This window comes from Gnatocerus cornutus, unplaced genomic scaffold (genome assembly GCF_029298725.1).
Source record: "Gnatocerus cornutus isolate USDA-ARS CGAHR unplaced genomic scaffold, icGnaCorn1.1 ctg00000023.1, whole genome shotgun sequence".
Lineage (NCBI taxonomy): Eukaryota > Metazoa > Arthropoda > Insecta > Coleoptera > Tenebrionidae > Gnatocerus > Gnatocerus cornutus.
This window is the reverse complement of record NW_028275375.1, coordinates 2,161,395-2,177,020: the sequence shown is the minus strand read 5'-3', so window position 1 is coordinate 2,177,020 and position 15,626 is coordinate 2,161,395.

Genomic DNA, 15,626 nt, shown 5'->3' with positions numbered 1-15,626 from the left:
ATTAATATCCCCAAAAAGACGGAAAATTCTAGAGTATTTCAAGTTGCCATGTTTCATGCCATACAATTCAAATCATCCTATTTACTCGCTGGATTTACTATAATTTATTTACTTGTAGGGAGGTGAAGTTTGTTCGTCGCCGATTTTTGCCATTCTGTCGGAGAAAATATTAACAGTCGTTGAAAACATTAATTGTCGAGCACATGTTTTTTGTCGCTAAAATTATTATTAATGTCTGACATTCACCTCTTTTCATCGTTCCTACTCTGTCGCTCAGTTATTTAAATTTGTCGTTGATTAACAACTAATCAGTCGGGGTTTTTCTATCGGGAAAATCTTTATATTTATCGTGCTCTTATATATACCTACCCCGAATAAATAGGTGAATTTAGGAATTTAGGTGTCCTTGGTAACTCTTCTGTGCATTGTCATCTAGTTTCCAGTCTTTTCTGCAACCGCGAAATCATCCTTGAAAGAATTTTCTTCCTAAATTAGTTGAAAAACCCTCCTCCTTTTTCCGGGCTTGGGACCGGCAACAGCCTCCTTAGAGATACGTAAAGTACCTCAGGGGGCTTGTATCATAAAACTTACTATGATAAATTACTAAGGTATTTTTAGTTCAAACACAAATTTCATCGACTTGCAATAATTGTAAGTTACCACAGTAAGTTTTATGAAACAGGCCCCAGGATGCTGCAGGCGGAGTTACACCTAAAAAAAAAGTGTTAAAAAGATATAAAATGGTATAAAAAGGTATGCTTACCTGGGTATAATCGTCTTTTACCTAACAATTTCGTTTTCAAGAAGTGAAAACGACTGTTAATTGTACTAGTCGCTTAAATGCAAAAGTCGACATCTGCATTCAATTCTAATTTTCAGAGCAATTGAAAAAGCTTTTACTTTTAAATGATGGATAATAAAATTAATAATAATATAATAATAAATATAAATAATAATACTATATATACACCTTCGTAACTTATAAGCTCTTACTTTATTTATTAGTAATAATTATTAGTAATAAATAAAATAAAAGCTTATAAATTACGAAGGTGTTTTCAATGCTTGATTTTACATTTAGGCGACTGATAATCTCTTACCTGCATGTTAAGACACACTAACACCATAGCACTAACACTACCACTGCGCAAAAAACGGGAACACTAACACTCCGCGAAAATCCGCAAACGCAACATCCCAACACCATAAAGGAAAAATCCTACCTTGTGAGATCCAACGTCGCCATCGTCTTCGTACACGGACCTACCTTTAATCCTGATTCCTAAGCAGTATCGGCAAGCTCCTACCACTGCATCCCCCTCTAGGAACCGGGAACCAGGAACCACTCACTCACTTCGTTTCAAAAACGATTGTAATATTACTTTTAAGACACTAAATTATCTCGCGCACTAAAAATTACTTCGGCACTGTGTTACAAAACTCGAGTTTAACTTTGACTCTCGCGGAAGACGCGGTTTCGACGGTTCTTGCTAGGAGGTGACGCGACGCGATCGCGGAAGTTCCGAATTTACGAAGAGTTTATTATATTCATTTAGCTAAATTTAGCTCCGCGAAAAAATGCAAACGTAACTCTGAAGGAGAACATCGCATCGCGAGGTCCATCGTCGTTCAAATCCCGTCACCCAGGAGGAAAAAATCCTACCTTGTTGGGTCCAACGTTGCCATCGTCTTCGTACACGGACTTACTGCAAGAAGCATTTTATTAGAAATTTGAACCGACATTTTAAAGTTAGCAGTTAACTTACCCTTTAATCCTGATCCCGAAGCTGCATCGACAGGCTCCTACCACTGCATCCCCCTCTAGGAATCAGGAATCAGGAACCACTCACTCACTCACTTTGTTTTAAAAACGAAACTGAACTGACTATCTCCCGCACTAAAAATGTCGCCACTCGAAATTAATAGTGAAATTAAAATAGGAGGAATATTAAGAAAAAAAGAGAACATTAATAGATAAAATGACAAAATTGACAAAACGTCGTAAAATGGTGGAAAATTTAATAAAAATAGTGTTCAGATGGGGAATGAAGTGGTTGGGCAGCGTGACTCATCGAAGATTGAACAAATAGGACACAAGTTGGAGTTGAAAAGTGTAAAGTGGCAAGAAAAAATGAATGGAATTGGGGTGACTTTCCCCCTATTTTTTTAATAAGAAAAAAAGAAAACATTGAAATAGATAAAATGACAAAATTAGAAACGTCGTAAAATGGAATGGAGGAAAATTTAACAAAAATAGTGTTCAGATGGGGAATGAATGGGTGGTTGGACAGAGTGACTCATCAAAGATTGAACAAGTTGGAGTTGAAAAGTGTAAAGTGGCAAGAAAAAATGAATAAAATTCGGGTGACTCTCTCCCCATTTTTTAATAAGAAAAAAAGAGAACATTGAAATAGATAAAATGACAAAATTAGGCGCGTCGTAAAAAGGTGGAATGGTGGAAAATTTAATAAAAATAGTGTTCAGATGGCGAATGAATGGGTGGTTGGGCAGAGTGACTCATCAAAGATGGACACAAGTTGGAGTTGAAAAGTGTAAAGTGGCAAGAGAAAATGAATGAAATTCGGGTGTTTCTCCCCCCATTTTTGGTCTCAAAATACACCCCTTTTCGCGAACACAGACACCGTAGGGGATCTTGGTGGATTCAAAATGAACTCAGCTCCCGAAAGTCCACCATGTTTAACGAAACAAAAGTTTATCCCGTGAGTGAGCATCTTGACCAAGGTGTCCCGTAAAGTGTGTCCACCCTTCTAGCAAAACTAACCGGACATTTACTTTCAAACAAACTCCTAGCTAACCGTCTTGAAAAATAAATTACACAAAATGATTCTAAACCTATTCTGAACGCTATGGTAAATTTTGATTCGAAGGGCAGTTGTGCTTTCAAACGACAGCTAGCTAAACTCCCGTCCCTATAGTGTCCTCGTCCCCCTCAACATGATGTTCGTTCATCGCGCGCCCACATACTAAGGTCTGTCGGCTACCAATTGTCCAGTCGAGGCCAGTTTTTCGGTGGTGCCAAATGAATACTGTCCAACCAGTGTTGGAGAAATGAAAGCAAAATACCTCAATAGTTCCGTTCCAACCATTATGGTATAACACAATCCGAGCCTGGGGTATTGAATGACTAACATTGGCCCTGTTTCTAGGTTAGCATGTGATGCGACCGGAATTCTCCTTCGGCTTTCTAGCTAAGTCCCCCCGCCTTAAGGTTCATCCACCCCCCCTAAAGTCAAATCGTGGAGATATGCAGATACAGCTTCAACTAAATGCGCTCTGAGAGTTTAGAGCTGCAAATGAAGTCATTCGTACCCGACGTCTGCTGGTCGGTATCGGATTGACACCGTCGCACCATTAGCTCACACAAACTGAACACCTTTAGAAGACTCTGTAAATGCCGTAACTTGACAAAACTAATGTGTCGGCTACAGAACATGCATGGATGTTTCCATAGACGCACGCAAAAGGTACCTAATTTCCTAAATGTGTGTGCCTACGTGGATGAACGTGGATCCCCTTTCTAGTGTTGGTATGCTTAAGTGTACAGGGTAGGTGGCAGTAAGTGTAGTGATGTTAAATTATGTGCAGAATACAGAACATACATGGATGTTTCCATAAACTCACGCAAAAAGTGTGTGTATCAGTACCCAATTTTGTCAACCTACTTGTTTCCCCTTGGTTGTGTTGGTATAAAAGAACTGGACAGACTTTTCCAGTGTTAAGAAAGAGAGGGAATAGAAGTTCATGGTTGTGTTGGTATAAAAGAACTGGACAGACTTTTCCAGTATTAAAAAGAAAGGAAATAGAAGTTCATTGTTGTGTTGGTGTAAAAGAACTAAACAGACTTTTCCAGTATTAAGAAAGAGAGGGAATAGAAGTTCATGGTTGTGTTGGTATAAAAGAACTGGACAGACTTTTCCAGTATTAAAAAGAAAGGAAATAGAAGTTCATTGTTGTGTTGGTGTAAAAGAACTAAACAGACTTTTCCAGTATTAAGAAAGAGAGGAAATAGAAGTTCATTGTTGTGTTGGTATAAAAGAATTGAACAGAATTTTCCAGTATTAAGAAAGAGAGTTCATTGTTGTGTTGGTATAAAAGAACTAAACAGACTTTTCCAGTATTAAGAAAGAGAGGAAATAGAAGTTCATTGTTGTGTTGGTATAAAAGAATTGAACAGAATTTTCCAGTATTAAGAAAGAGAGTTCATTGTTGTGTTGGTATAAAAGAACTGAACAGAGTTTTCCAGTATTAAAAAGAGAGGAAATTGAAGTTTAGATGGCAAAACGCAAAAGAGTCAGAGGAGGAATTTCGTTTCAATAGACATGAGACTAAGAAAAAGTATAAACAAGATAAAATTGGTAAATAAGGAAATGATGCAAAAATGCAACAAGAACAGTGAACTAGAAAGATGCAACTAAACTGTCCTACCTTAATCCTTCGTCTTACATTCTTCAAGATGTTCCAAGATTTCGAGTGAAAATTCCGAAGTTAGGATGATATCTGCAACAAATAAATACGTGTTAATTAAAAGGATCGAATATTTATGTACAAACAATACACGCTTACTTTTAAACCACCGTACAAGTCTTACCTTTAAGTCCTGGAAATCAGTAAAACACACTAAAATTAATTAATAAAGTCCGTAGCACGTCTTTCTCACTTAAAATTCAGAGCACAACTAAATAAATGATGGCTTTACAAGCGTTATTAGATAACGATTATTTAACTCTTTTTTTTTCCGAATCTTGTAACTGACCTTCCTTTTCACTAATTAGGAACAATGCAGCTCCAATCAATTACGTATTCTGCGTTAAAAAACAGACTAAAACGTACAGAGAATTGTTATATTTTAAAGACGGCAATTCGTTATTACTTCGCCTCTCGTTTTCAAAAGTCGGAAATGTTGAAACTAATCAATCAGAAATTTACCGAAAAATACGACACAATTTTTGTTAAAACTGTTTCCTTACAATAAAAACTTGTGGTGTTTAGCCTGCTTTCCAATAATCAGATTTAATAATAACACATTAAACAAATTTTCGAATTTTTAAAGCACGTCGATTTTAAACGAAACTCCAAACACGCGTAAAAAATTAATAATGAAGCGTTGATTTCACTATGCAAAAAAATTTAAACATTTGATTATCGCTGGGAAGCAAATGATTTTGATTCTCATCAGGATTTTTAGCGAAAAGCAAATTTCAACAAAGGTTTATTAGTGTGATCTTTCTTTTGTTTAATTGGACTTGAAATCGACCAGAATATTCGCGAATTTATCAGTGTTCTTATTCAACTTTTTTTCTATCAAAAAAACCTAATTGTTGTCGGTGGTTCGGTAACGCTCAACTTGTCTGCCCTCCAACTAATTACATAATTGCAGAAAGAAATTAATACGTAGGACCTAAAAGAATTGCAGCGCGGTGGCGTGAGACCACAATGGAAATTTTCACGAAAAACCCAACTAAAAAAAGAACAGTAACACTTCAGTCAAATGAATCTTACCCATTCGCGCGATTATAAAGTTGAGTCTTGAAATAAACTTAAAATTGCAAGATTAATATTGGGCGACTAATTTAAAAAAAATGTTTCCGTCTAAATAAAAAATTTTCAAAATTCTAAGAGCTATGTTCAAAATTTGTTCATCATATCCAACAGTTAAACGCAGATCCTAGATAAACATTTGAATGAAAAAAAAGTTTAAATGTATCTAACGTCCTTTAAAACCCGATTATTACTAAGCATAAACACTCTGTATAGTAAACTGCTTTTGTTAATAGAAACGAGTCAAAAAAAGCACAATCAAACGCGCCTAACGATTCTCTGAATTAAAAACTCTCCAAAATGTCTATAAATGAATATAGGTTGGTATTTTACCTTACAAAATATTTTCTCAGAACAGCACTCTGTAGCACACATCTCTGAAACGACCGTCTTTATCAAAAGTCGAAACACAACTGTTTTCATTAATATGTGATTTCCTAATTGCTTATAACAAAAACTATTACTTTTTTCTTGAGCGAACAAAAAGTACCTAATCAGGTGGCGCTATTGCCATGCCAAAACCAAGGGTAATGAATGACAACGATTTTTCAGAAGGTCGAGTTCCAAAATAAATCCAAATATACGATGGGTAGACAAAACAGATTTTGCAACTTTACATTAGTTTCAAAATTTTCAAAAACGATAGAGAAAACCGCATATTTCTTATCTGTCATAGGTCCACAAAATTGATTTACATTCTAATTTAAACAATCGAGTTTTAGTGGTAAAACACGACTTAAAAGTAGTAATTCCTCAAATTTCACTAAAATTACGATTTATCAATTTTAGTGAAGCATTTGGGCATTAAAAATAAAAATTTCTATTTATGTTTTTCGATTTACAATTTTGCAATTTGGCAGAGTTAATATTTGATTAAAAACTAGTAATTTCCCGAAATTTCATAACTGTAGCACTAAAATTACCTTAGTAGTATTTTACCTTGCAAGATATTTTCTCAGAGCAGCACGAAACGACCGTCTTTATCAAAAGTCGAAACACAACTGATTCTAATAATGAGATTTATTATCTAATTTCCTAATTGCTAACTACCTTTTTCTTGAGCGAGCAAAAAATAATCAGGTTTTTACGTTTTAAAAAGACATTTCATTTCAAGACTTGCGGAAAATACCATTTCGGCAATATTAAAACCAATCAATTAAAAAATTTACCAAAAAATGCAATGCAGTTTTTGTCAAAACTGTTCCCTTACATTAAAAACTGGTATTTAGACTGCTTGCAATAATCAGATTTCGAATTTTCGAATAATTTCGAATTTTTAAAACGAAACTCCGAACACGCCTAAATAATAACTAATGAAGCACTGATTTCACTATGCCACAAAATTTAATCATTTGATTTTCGCTGATTTTGATTCCTTGTTAAGTATGCAATACATCTGGGTTACATCAGGATTTTTAGCGAATTTGTCATATTTCCTCCAGAAAGAAAATCAATCAAGGCATATTTCAACAAAGGTTTATTAGTGTGGCCTTTTTTCATATAATTGGACTTGAAATTGAGCACAATAAGAGCGAAGTTATCAGTATTGCTATCTAACTCTTTTTTTGCCAAAAAAACGAATTGTTTGTCGATGGTGCGGTACTGCTCAACTTGTCTAACCTTCAACTAATTACGTAATTGAAGGATGAAATGAATATGAGACCTAAGTGAATTTCAGCACGGTGGCGTGAGACGACTATGGAAATTTTTACAAAAGATCCAAGCAAAGAAAACATAATTTTTAGTACAGAACACGATTATAAATAAAGTTGATTTGCATTTGTGCTTTCAAATAAAATTTAAAAAATCGCAATTTTAAGAAATGTTTTCGTCTAAATGAAAAATTTCTAAAATTCTTTGAGCAACCTTCTAATTTTGTTCATTGTATTTAACAGTCAAACTCAGAACAAAGAAGTAAGAACAAAACAGTTTAAATGTATCTAACTTCCTTTAAATTCCGATTATTACTAAGCATAAATACTCTGTATATTAAACTGCTTGCGTTAACGCTAACAAACTAAAAAAATGGACAATCAAACGCGCCTAACGTTTCTATGAATTGAAAACTCTGGAAAATGTTTATAAATGAATATAGGTTAGTATTTTACCTTTCAAATATTTTCTCAGAACAGCACTCTGTAGCACACACATCTAAAACGACCGTCTTTATCAAAAGTCGAAACACAACTGATTCCAATAATGCAATTAATACCAAATTAGGCATTTCGTAATTGTTAACATCACTTTTTCTTGAGCTAATAAAAAAATCTGGCGGCGCTATTGCCATAACCGAGGGTAAATTTTATGTTTTTTGATCTACAATTTTGCAATTTGGCGGAGTTAATATACGATTAAAAGCTAGTGATTTTCTGAAATTTCATAGCTGTTGCATTAAATTTACCAAAGTTACGAATTTTAGGGGAGGATGAAATGATTGCGTCGTCATACAAACAAAAATTAAAATTAATTACAATTTGTGTGTTTAGTTAATTAATACTAAGAGACCAGTTTTAGGAAAAAAAATTGTCTAAATCAAAAATTTTCAAAATTCCAAAACCATTTTTTAAATTATGTTAATTGTTTACTATATTCAGTCTTAAATCGTAGAAAAACCTTTTTGTTAAAACTAAAAAAAATCTAAGCTGAATCTAACTTCTGATTATTGTTACTAAGCACAAACACTGTGTAAATTCATCAGAAAATTACATCCTTCTGAAATTTTGTCCAGTTAATTAGCAAGTTTAAATTAGTAACTTCCCGAATTTTCATTTCTGTACTGTTAAATAACCAGGGTTACAGCCCTGAATGCATTTTTCAGTGTTTTTTTTAGAAGTTTTTGGTTCATCTTTGAAATAAAAAATCTATAAATTTGTTCTCGCAGTCTATAATTTTTAAATTTAGCAAGGATAATAAGTAAGCCAAAATTAGTATCCTCTCTAAATTTGATTGCTGTGGTGTTAAAATTACCGGAGTTGCAGCCCTTAATACATTTTTTCAAACGTTGTCGATTTATCCCCAAAACAAAAATATCTAAAATTTGCCTCTTTCAATCTATAATTTTAAAATTTTGCAGGTTTAATAAGCAAATTTGAATTAGTCATTTCCACAAGTTTCATTACTGTGGTGTTAAAATTAGCAAAGTTACTGCCCTTAACACATTTTTTAGAAGTTTTGGTATATCTTCAAAACAAAAAAGTCAAACTTTTTTCTTTTCTGGTTTAGAATTTTGAAATTTGGGAGAACTAATAAGCGAGTCTGAGTTAGTAATTTCCTGAAATTTGTTTGCTGTGGCGGCAAAATTGCCAAAGTTACATTCCTTAAGAGATTTTTTTAAAAGTTTGAGATTCCTCCTCACAATAAAAAATCAAACTTTTTTATCTTTTGCTCTAAAATTTCGAAAATTGGCAAAACCAATAATTGGAAAAAAATTGGAAACTAACTTGATAAAACAGCATTTTTTTCTCAAATTTTGAAGACAATTTGCATTGAATCTAAAATGACAACTAAGATATTTTTAACACATTTATATTGAAAAAAAATTAAATTAGGGGTTGATATTACAAACCTTAACAATTAACCAAAAATTACATTTTTAAGGCGTCGCGACGGCAAAACTATCAGTGATAAAAACAAATTTTTGCGTCAGCTTCTAGAACTTTGTCAACTTTGAGCGTATGCAAATTTTCAAAATTTAATCTTTAAAATTAAAGACGATTTTGGGGGTGGACACAAGTGTTGCCGGACCCTGTATAATTGTGAAATTTGACAGGACTAATAAGCAAGTCTAAATTAGCAATATTTCCAAATTTCATTGCTGTGGCGTTAAAATTACCAGAGTTACAGAAGTTAACATATTTTTTTTAGAAGTTTTTTAGCGTTTATATTCTTCGGATTTTTATTTCATAAATTATTTTAGTTTTTATAACTCGTTAAATTATCTCGAGTCTATTTGAAGATTTTTTAGAATATTCAAGGATTCTATGAATTTTTATACACTTGTCTATCTCTTCAAGATACTTGAGAATTTTTTGGGAATTTTTACCTTTTATCTAGACTTATTTAAAGCTTTTAGATTAAAGTCTCTCTGTTTTTATTCTTTATTTGAATAATAATTTTAACTTAAATAAATATCTTATATATTTCTCGCAACAAAAAAGTTTATTGCTGATTTATACGATTAAAAACTAGTGATTTTCTGAAATTTCATAGCTGTTGCATTAAATTTACCAAAGTTACGAATTTTAGGGGGCAAATGATTGCGTCGACATAAAAACAAAAATTAAAATTAATTAAAGTTTGTGTGTTTAGTTAATTAGTAGTACTAAGAGACCAATTTTAGGAAAAAGATTTGTCTAAATCAAAAATTTTCAAAACTTCAAAACAATTTTTTAAATTTTGTTAATTTTTTTCATAGTCAGTCTTAAATCGTGGAAAAACCTTTTTGGTAAAACTAAAAAAAATCTAACCTGAATCTAACTTCTGATTATTATTACTAAGCACAAACACTGTGTATATGAAACTATTTTTATTAGCACTAACAAACCGAAAAACTGACAATTAAACACGTCTAGCGTTTCTTTGAATTGAAAATTTTTCAAAACGAATAAGTGAATAATGTGTACCACCTACCTTACAAAAATTTTTCTTAGAACAACACACACTACCTTCGCTAAAAGTCGAAACACAATTGATTCCAAAAAGGAGATTAATACGTAATTTCCTAATTACAATGGGCGGCACCTGCTTAGTATTTTTTGTTCGCTTAATAAAAATGTAGTTACGTTATAAGCATTTAGAAAATTACGTATTCATCTTTTTATTGGAATCAGTTGTGTTTCGACTTTTGATAAAGGCAGTCGTTTTGGAGATAGTTTAGTTCAGTTTCAGTAGTGTCTTAAAATCAAATTAAAATCGTTTTTAAATCAAAGTGAGTGAGTGAGTGAGTGATTCCTGGTTCCTGATTCCTGATTCCTGATTCCTAGAGGGGGATGCTGTGGTAGGAGCGCGACGATACGGTTTAGAGACCAGGATTAAAGGGTAAGTTAACTGCTGGGTTGAAATTGTTGGTCAAATTTTTAATAAAAAATTTCTATTGCAGTAGGTCCGTGTACGAAGACGATGGCGACGTTGGATCTAACAAGGATTTTTTCCTTCTGGGTGACGGGATTTGAACGACAATGGACTTTTTCTCTTGCAGAATTTTGAATTTTTTTCGCGGAGTGTAAGTGTATCCGTTTTTTGACAAGTGGCAGTGGTAGTAGTGACACTGTGTTAGTGTGTTAACATGCAGGTAAGAGAAAATTATGTTTAGGTAAATTAATGTTAGTTTTACTCTTTATAAATCTTCGTCAATTCGTATTTGGTTCGTTTTGGCAATAAATAGGCATTTTTACGTACAAATATTTTCCAATTTCCAATTACCCAGATGATTAGTTCTTTGAATTTTTTTTAATCTGTTAAGTGGTGTTCTCTGTAAGTCATTGGTGGAACTATTTCAAATACCAATCGGCAGACAAACGTGGAAACCAGTGGTCTCTTCTGATGTAACTGTCTTTTCAATCCTCCGCTCAATAGATGGCGACCTAAAGTTAAATGCAGAAAACGTGAAGTGGATTTTAATAGTTTTCAAACTAAAACTACAATCCCATGATTATATTTATATTTATTAGACTTTAAAGTTCTTCAGTTTTTTAAGAAGAATATTCAAATTCTTTGCATTCTCTGGAATTCAAGTGCATTTGGGTACGAATGCTCCACTAAATTTTGTTTAGTTTTAAACCTAAAACAGTGAAAATTGGGAGGTTTACTACTCTTGACTTGTTTATCAATTGTGCTAAATTCCAAAATTTTGGAGCAAAAGACAATATTTTTAGAACTTTTCGTTTGAAAAAGGAACCAAAATTCCTCCTCTATTTGTTTAAATTCAGTAACTTTGCCAGTTTTATTCCAACAACAATAAAATTAGCAGGTTTAACTACCTTTGGTGCGCTTATCAATTCTGCCAAGTTCCATAATTTTAGAGCAAAAAACACAGTTTTTAGAAAATTTTATTTTGAGATGGGCCAAAAGTTCCAGCAATTTTTATTAATTATCGTAACTTTGGTTGTTTTAATTCCAAAACGATAAAATTTGGAGCTTTTACTATTTTCGTCCTGTTTATTAACTGTGCTCGATTTCAAAATTTTCGACCAAGAAATACAGTTTTTAGAAATTTTCATTTTAAAATGAGCCAAAAAGTTTCACCAATCTATTAAATTTCGAAACTTTGACTGTTTTAATCCCAAAACGATGAAATTTAGGGGTTTTTCTAATTTAAGTTTGTTTATAATCTGTGCTAAATTTCAAAATTTTAGAACAAAAAACACAGTTTTTAGAAATTTTTATTTTAAATGAGCCAAAAAGTTTCACCAATTTCTATCAAATTTCTCGTAACTTTGGTTATTTTAATCTCAAAATAATGAAATTTGGAGGTTTTACTAATCTTGACTTTTTTATAACGTGCGCCAAATTTCAAATTTTACAGCAAGAAATGCAGTTTTTAGAAATTTTCATTTTGAAATGGGTCAAAATTTTCCACCCATCTCTATTAAATCTCGTACCTTTTTCTGTTTTAATCCCAGAACGATGAAATTTGGGAATTTTTCTAATTTTGACTTGTTTATAAACTGTGCTAAATTTCAAAATTTGACAGCAAAAAACAAAGTTTTTAGAAATTTCTATTTTAAGATGAACCAAATAGTTACACCAATTCCTAATAATTTTAGTAACTTTGGCTGTCTTAAGCCCAAATCGATGAAAATTGGAGGTTTTACTAATTTTGACTTGTTTATTAACTGTGTCAAATATCAAAATTTTAGAGCAAGAAACACAATTTTTAGAAATATTGTTTTAAAATGGGCCAAAAAGTCCCACCAATTTCTATCGAATTTGTCGTAACTTTGGCTGTTTTAATCTCAAGACGATGAAATTTGGAGATCTTACTAATTTTAACTTCTTTATAACGTGTGCCCAATTTCAAAATTTTAGAGCGAAAAATGCAGTTTTTAGAAATTTTCATTTTGAAATGGGCCCAATTTAATCTCGTACGTTTTTCTGTTTTAATCCCAAATCAATAAAATTAGCAGGTTGTACTACTTTTGACTTATTTATTATCTGTGCTAAATTTCAAAATTTTAGAGCAAGAAACCCAGTTTTTAGAAATTTTCATATTGAAATGGACCAAAAAGCTCCACCAATTTCTATTAAAATTCGTAACTTTGGCTGTTTTAATCCCAAAACGATGAAATCTATGGGTTTTACTAATTTCGATTTGTTTTTTAACTGTGCTAAGTTTCAAAATTTTAGATCAAGAAACACAGTTTTTAGAAATTTTCATTTTAAAATGGGCCAAAAAAGTTTCACCAATTTCTATTAAATTTTGTAACTTTGGCTGTTTTGATCCCAAAACAATAACGTTTGGATGTTTTACTAATTTTAACTCGTTTATTAACTGTACTGAATTTCAAAATTTTAGAGCAAGAATCACAGTTTTTAGAAATTTTCATTTTGAAATGGGCCAAAAATTTCCACCAATTTCTATTAAATTTCGTAACTTTGACTGTTTTAATCCCAAAACGATGAAATTTTTAAATTTTACTTATTTGGACTTGTTTATTAACTGTGATAAATTTCAAAATTTTAAAAAAAGAAACACAGTTTTTAGAAATTTTCGTTTTGAAATGGGCCAAAAATTTCCAATTTTTATTTAATTTCGTAACTTTGGCTGTTTGAAACCTAAAACGATGAAATTTGGAAATTTTGCTCTTCTCGATCTGTTTATCAAATGTGCGAAAGTTCAGAATTTTAGAGCACAAAATACAATTGTTAGAAATTTTCAACTGGAAGACGAAGCAAAAATTTCCACAAATTTCTATTTAATTCCGTAACTTTGCCAATTTTAATTCTAAATCTGTAAAATTTGGAGGTTGTGCTATTCTCGAACTGTTTATGAAGTGTGCAAAAGTCTAAAATTTTAGAGCGAGAAACAAAAAAATATTTCTTAGATTCTTTCAGTTTCCTCAGCAAAACCGCAAATTCTCCACAGAATGAAACCACACTTGCCCAATTTTGCATTTTCATTCCCATCGCAACCATCACTCAAATGCCACATTTCAACGTCAATTCGAATTTGACACAATCAGATTCCTTCCGATGCATTAAAATAATGAGTGTCGTGCACATCACCCTCGATGCCTCCACAACGCTCCGGTGAGTTCTTCGATGCGCTCCTTTAATTGTTAATTATCGCGCGTAAACAAACAGTTTAAAAACATAATCAACTCCGTTTTCTCCCAATTACTCCATTTTCCGAATGATTAGATTCGAAATGAAAGAGTTCGTTGTTCTCTATTTTCCGAAATCCTTCGCAGCAAATTCGAGTAGCGAGAACTCGAAGAGCAACGACTTTACCGTCAGCAAACTTCATTTTCTTTCGTCACAGCGCGCAGTGTCGAGAAAAGTGTGCTCAAAATGAAACGCAGGAAAGCCCGCCGGTGTTATCAGGTAGTTATTTTTGCATAATTTGTCGCTTTCTTCACTCGTGATCGGAAAACTCTGAAGGTTGCTTTGTACCATAATTATCATAATGACTCTAATTTCGTTTTGGATCATCTTCGAATGGATTCCTCGTGTTGCAAGTCTACCAGCTGCCCTTGACTGAGAGACCTCTTCAGCGATGGGTCCCGCTAACCTTTAAAAGTGTTGCGATATCGCAGCTTGTGCAACGGCTTGAAAAAATCACATTTTTCGAGGCGGTCGTGACCTGATCGAATCGAAAGTGACAGTGACCCACAATGGGTTGGTCACACTGGAAAAATGGGAGAAATAGATTTCGAGCGGCCTTCACCTTTTATCTGTCATTCTAACCAATTGACTTGTTTTGCTTTTTGATGGCTATTAGCGTCAAGGTTCTTCACGTAATCTTCTGCTTTTAGATGGATTCATTTGCTGGAAATGCTAAATTTCGTGACGTGGAAGGTTTCTGGGGCACCTTTGAGAGAAATATGCTCATTTGAGAGATTAGTTTTCGTTTTTTGTTGCTTCATAATCGTGTAAAGCCCTCATGGTTCATTTAGATTAGTTTAAACCTGTTGCAACTGCATTCTTTGGATAACGAACCCATTTCTATAGTGTGAAATGTTACATCTTGCAAGCGGTCTTATTCTTTAAAGTCTGACTAATGGTCGGATAAAATTAAATTTTTAACGGAGAATTTTTAACCATTCCCAAAATAAACAGATTTGAAGTTTTATTTTTGATGCAAACAATTCAAATCTGGTTAATTTTTGCTAAAAACTTGTAGTTCATAATTTTGGACCATTTTCTTGTAAATTTTATGTGTTAAAAGTTAAAAATTAGTACTTGCAAATATTTTCAAAATTAAAGAAAGGTTCAGATTTTTTTTAATTTTTTGCAGTTTCCAAATTTCCACTCTTGAAGATAAAATTTCTAATTTTCCCCAGATGCTCACATTTCGTTGTTTGGTACAATTTTCTCGTTAATTTGATCTCTAAGAAGCTATAAACGAGAAAATATCTAAATTTCCACAGAATTAAGAAAGATACGAATTTTTACGTTTGTTCAAACATCTCAAATTTTTGATAAAGTCAAATAAAATTATTTTTTTTTGCGTAAGGCTTTTGTTCCATGATTTTGGGGTCACTTTCTTGTAAATTTGATCTACAAAAAGAAAAAAAAACAACAATTTTCTAAATATTCACTGAATTAAGAAAAATTCAAATTTTTAAAAATGTTGGAAATTTTACAAATTTCAACATTTTCAATTAAATTCCTAATTTTGTCTGAACGCTTCTATACAATAATCTGGTACCATTTTCTTGTAAATTTAATCTGGTAAAAGCCAGAAACCAGCACTTTTGCAAATAACCACAGAATTAAGAACGATAGAAATTTTAAAATTTTTCGCAAAATTTCCAAATCTTGACTCTTAAAGAGAAAATTTCTAATTTTTGCCAGAAGGTCACATTTTGTAGTTTGGTTCAATTTTCTTGTTAATTCAATTTCTAGGA